The 5,216-nt window shown below is 41.3% G+C and overlaps 1 long non-coding RNA gene across 1 annotated transcript; it reads right to left on the bottom strand.

Annotated features, from left to right (window-relative positions):
* Positions 1-2,392: 2,392 nt before the first annotated feature.
* On the bottom strand, positions 2,393-5,216 carry LOC126825134 (uncharacterized). Its single transcript, XR_007681809.1, has 3 exons — positions 4,925-5,216; positions 3,762-3,875; positions 2,393-2,906 (listed from the first exon to the last, which is right to left on the bottom strand). It is a non-coding gene; the product is annotated as an uncharacterized LOC126825134 (long non-coding RNA).

Genomic DNA, 5,216 nt, shown 5'->3' with positions numbered 1-5,216 from the left:
TTATCTAGTCCACTCAATGAAATTATGAATTCTCCTCAATTTGTGTAAAGTCAATTTCTATTCAATTCATAAGATATGCAGCTCTTGTGTGTACTGGTACGGGTGTATTCAGTAAACTGTAAAATTTACCCACACCCTCCTCTATGATTGCATAAAACCATTTATTGTAACTTTTACACACAGATCACAATTTACAATGGAGTGAATGAAATTATGTCTTACATTGTTTCCAGCATAAATCTGGTAATGTTTCTCTCTGATCATATGTGTGAAACATTTCTTGTCATAAATTTATACAATTTAAGGTTCAATGTGAATGCAACTATGGTATATTTTCTTGGGCAAATTTTCGAGATCCCAAAAATATTAGCTTCACACAGTGTCACTTCACTATAAGGATAGTTCAGAATAGTAATGTCTTTCGATTTTGTGGGTCTTTATTATATTGCAAATACACATATAAACGTTCAAATCCACAACTTTTCATATTTCAAATTTATTATTTCCATTTAAAAAAAAATAATTATTTCATTCTGATTCACAGTACTTGGTGCCAATCCAAACTTATTCTTGATATTTAATGCACTCCTTAATGCTTCCATAATACAGTATATGCAATGCTACCTGAAATGTAAAAAATTGAAATGAAATTCCTAGCCGAAAACCAGGCACCGTTGACAATACAATATAATGAGTTGGTAGAGCTACTTGGGACCCAAGATGGCGTCTTTGTACGCTTGACGTCATATTTGCATGACTTCATATGAAATTTCTGGCTTCACAGGTCTCAACTTTATCTATACACGGCTTTGGCCTATACGACGCCATGACGTCATAGTTTTTATGGGGTCATAGTTGGATCCCAAAATGGCGCCTGTAAATGAGTTGTCGTTACTTTCCCTATACAGGGCTTTGGGAGATTACGCGGATGACGTCATGCTCCATTCCTTGTCCATAGTCGGCTTGTGCTTGTTTTTCATACATCCACCTATAATTAGAGCAGTTCATTTTAAATAGGGGGACACGGTGGCTAAGTGGGTAAAACGGTGTCAAGTATTCCTATTCTAAAAGGGGGTCGCGGTGGCTAAATGGGTATGACGCTTGCTCGCTAGCCTAGAGGTCCGGTGTTCGATCCCTGCATTGGCTGAGAAAGTTCATCCAGATTTTCCGGCGTCGTCCCCCCTTGTCAGTGTTGCAGGACGGAAAGTCTGACAAGGACAGCTGTCTAGTCGTTTGGACGAAAAACCGAGGTCCCGTGTACACATTGGCGTGCACGTGAAAGATTCCTTGACAGTTGGAATTCGATACAAGAGTAGGCCGTGGTGCCGCTGTCCGGGCAAAACTTCCCTCATAGCACACTGTATGGCGTATGCCCGTCTCCATTAGCCCTGATCGGAGCAGAACTGTCTTGAGCTTTTTGATGGCTACAAATTTAGAGTTTACTCACCGGCGGTTAACCAGAGAGAGGGAGAGAGAGTGGAGCGAGAGAGTGTGGGAGAGAGAGGAGAGGGGAGGGGTAGAGATGGGTTGGGTCAGGGGTAACGTCCACTTAACACAACTAGGTCATTTTGGGTCTAACATATGGTACAATTTAATTTCAATAAATCGCTTGCCTTTAGGGATCTTTAAGAGTGGGTATACCCAGAGCTAATCCACGAGGTTAAGAGTTTTTAGATACAATAGATTTCGATTTCGCAAACAGTCTTTCCTGCAACCCGCTGAATAGTTTATATTCGATGAGAAAACCATAGAAAGCTACCGACTGGGTTGATTCGCAGTCTTCAAAATAGCCTAGTTTATAACAATAGGTCAACTACAGATAGAAAATTGAAGAAGTCCGTGTTTGCCCAATTTTGAAGAATGAGAGTGATAGAGAGGGTTTAGCGTCCACTCGACACAAACTCATGACTAACATATGGTTCAATTTTATTGTAATAATTCGCTTGCGCGTAGGGGTCTGTAGCAGTGGGAGGAAACAATAGGATAGGACCCGGAGAAAACCCACCAGGTTAGACAGGTGACACTAACCCTTGTCACGTACAACCGGGGAATCGAAATCACGCCAGTTGACTAAATGACAGACCTTATTATACAGCGCGCACGTGCTAACCATTTCCCCCCCCCCCCCCCCCACACACACACACACAAGAAAACACAATTTTACAGAAGAAACAAGGGCTCACAGTCGTTTATAAAAATCGCGAAGAACCTTTAACAGTCGATTAGCTGCAACGAATACTGTTTAAATAAACATTACATCTCAGATGCAAATCAAGAATCTACGAGGTAATTTGTAATTTAGTTCTGCGGTTCCATGATCGACTAATTTATAGTTAAGAGAGACAACGCCGCTTATTATTGCTGGATGCAGACCGCCATTAATTTCCCCATTGACTTTAATGTTAATTGTTTGGTCTCTATTCACGAATTTTTGGGAAGGAACATCGGATCAACTCAAGTTGATAATAGAAATACATCGATTCAATATAGTTTTAATTAAAAAAAATGCCATATTTGTCAAGTTGGTAGAGACTTATTTCAACGATTTCATAAAGTGCTGATTCAAAAATGTATTGATCCAAGCCCACGCCCTTCTTGTTACGAACTGAACAATTCCAGCAAATATGTAACTTTAAATTGTATTATTACATTATGCGTGATTTTATATTTGTGAAGTAGTCCTGTTGGTACCGAAGTACAAGTAAATATGACAGTCTTGACCCAGTAGAGAATGTATCAAATTGATATCACAGTCTTGATCCAGTAGAGAATGTATCAAATTGATATCACAGTCTTGATCCAGTAGAGAATGTATCAAATTGATATCACAGTCTTGATCCAGTAGAAAACGTGTCCAGCGTTCTTTTCACAGAACCAACAGATGAAACACCTGGTAAAATAGGAGACTGAAATGAACAATATAATAAGATTATGCTAGTATGGAAAAATGTTAATTATGGAGAATTAGCGACTACTTGGTGTAACGTATGATCGTGGACTTTGATCCAATCTTTCTTTGGCAGTGTGTCTGTCCCTTGCATATAATATCTACTGACAGAATAACGTCAGTGATGTAGGAACGGGGCGGGGGAGAGAATGATGGCAAGGAACAGTGACTAGTCGTTGGGGTGGAACGAAAAACCCAGACCCCGTGTATACGTTGACGTGTACGTAAAGGAACCTTTGACTAATGTACTTTGCCGAAGAGTAGGCAGCAGCGCCGTTGTCCCGGCAAAGTATCGCCCATAGCATGATGCATGGCGTAAGCCCGTCTTCATTCGCCTGCTTGGTCATTCGGCAAACCTCGGCAGACAACGGTACCCTATATCTAACCTCGGCTGTATATCTATGACGGTAAATGATATGTAGTTACAACCATACAATTGTTATGCGGTTACCGGTTTACTTATTAGGAAAACATCCCGCTTTTAGAAAGTAGTTCTCAACATAGTGTCGTTCGAAGAGTGTGTAGAGTTTTCGTTGCAAAGTTTTCCACTTTTTAAAGAAAATTGAAAACACTTGAAAGAAAAACAGCTTCAGACATTGAAAACTCATTATAATGGTCAAGATTGTGTATCTAAAACACTCTTCACAAGCGTCTTCATGGGCGCTATTTTTAATCCGGGAACTTGAAAGTAGTTCAAATGGCGGGATTCGTTATACAGCCTAAGTTAGATGTAGAGTACCGGAGTTTGCCGATGTTTGTCGGAGGCATGTTTGGTGACGAAATTTAAGATTTTAAACGCAATTTATGTACCTACCGGCTTCATTTTCTCAACTGTTTTAGTTGTTTTATTTTTCTTTGTAAATTTATTTTTAAACCTCGTCCATGGTGGCACATATTCATTATATGTACTCGCTACTGGTTGAGTTTCCTAAAAACAAAATATTTACATTTAGACATATTGAAATGTTACAAGACAAAAGAGAAACATTTAGACATAATGAAATATTACAAGTCAAAATCAGAAACAAGTCATCAATCAGTGTCAAGTATTCCTATTCTAAAAGGGTGTCACGGTGGCTAAGTGGGTAGGATGCTGGCTCGCTAGCCCGGAGGTCGGGTGTTCGATCCCTGCATTGGCCGAGAAAGTTCATCCATATTATCCGGCGTGGCTCCTCCTTGTCAGTAATGCGGGACGGAGGGCCTGACACGGACAGCTGTCTATTCGTTCGAATGGGGGAAAAACCGAGGTCCCGTGTACACGTTGGCGTGCACATAAAAGATCCCTTGACAGTTGGAATGCGAAATAAGAGTAGGCCGGTGTATGATTTACATGTAAATATACAGAAAATATACACAACATGTTTGTGTGGTGTTCGGGCCGGGCTGTTTGTCCTTTAAAAGTGAACTGAAATGAAATGGGGTTTAACGTCCTACTTTTCTGCACCATCCCGACAAATGAAGACGGACATAGGACATGCAGGGTGCATGGGCAGCGACGTTGCGAGCTACCCTTATTTCGCATTCCGATTGTCAAAGGTTCTTTTACGCCAATGTGTTCAAGGGACCTCCGGGGTTTTTTTTCGTCCTGTCCGAACTACTAGACCATGTCTTTGTCAGGTCCTCCGTCCTGCACCAATGAAACGGGGGGCGGGGGGGCACGTCTGCCCTTTTATCAACATAATTGTTCAATGTCGAGTGGGGAACGATTGGTCCTTTAAGTTTAGCTCAGAACTCACAGTACGTGTTTTGATACGCAAGAGTCGTAGGGTCTGGTAGCTCGCAAACCAGCCGCAAGAAACCGGGGGAAAATTTGGTATGTGCAGTACCAAAAGTCTGTACGGCCAGCCTGCGATCTTCTACGGTGCCAAACACACGCAAGTCAGGCGTAAGTCTCACGCACGGGTTTACTAAAACTTTGCCCCATAGACCGTCCGTAGTCGCACGCACGGCAGGCTGTGAGTTGTGTTTTAAACATACCATTCTGTCAGCAGTCTTGTATTCCAGTGGTAATACAGGCGGGTCACGTAGTTTGTAATCCTTGGCTTTTGTCGTGTACTCCTTAAATTGGTATTCCTTTGCCCTTGGTAATTCATTGCCGTTTGTGGGGACGTACTCCTTTACTTCATATTCCATTTTATTAACTTGAGGTTGTCCTATTATTCCACGATTCTTAACACAATGTCCATTTATATTCTCCAACAATGAAGGTGTCGTGTCTTGCTTAACCTATCCAGAACATCCGATACCACTTGTTCTTTTATTGAGGAAT

This window comes from Patella vulgata, chromosome 1 (assembly GCF_932274485.2).
Source record: "Patella vulgata chromosome 1, xgPatVulg1.2, whole genome shotgun sequence".
Lineage (NCBI taxonomy): Eukaryota > Metazoa > Mollusca > Gastropoda > Patellidae > Patella > Patella vulgata.
The sequence above is the reverse complement of the archived record's forward strand: the minus strand, read 5'-3'. Positions and strand labels throughout refer to the sequence as shown.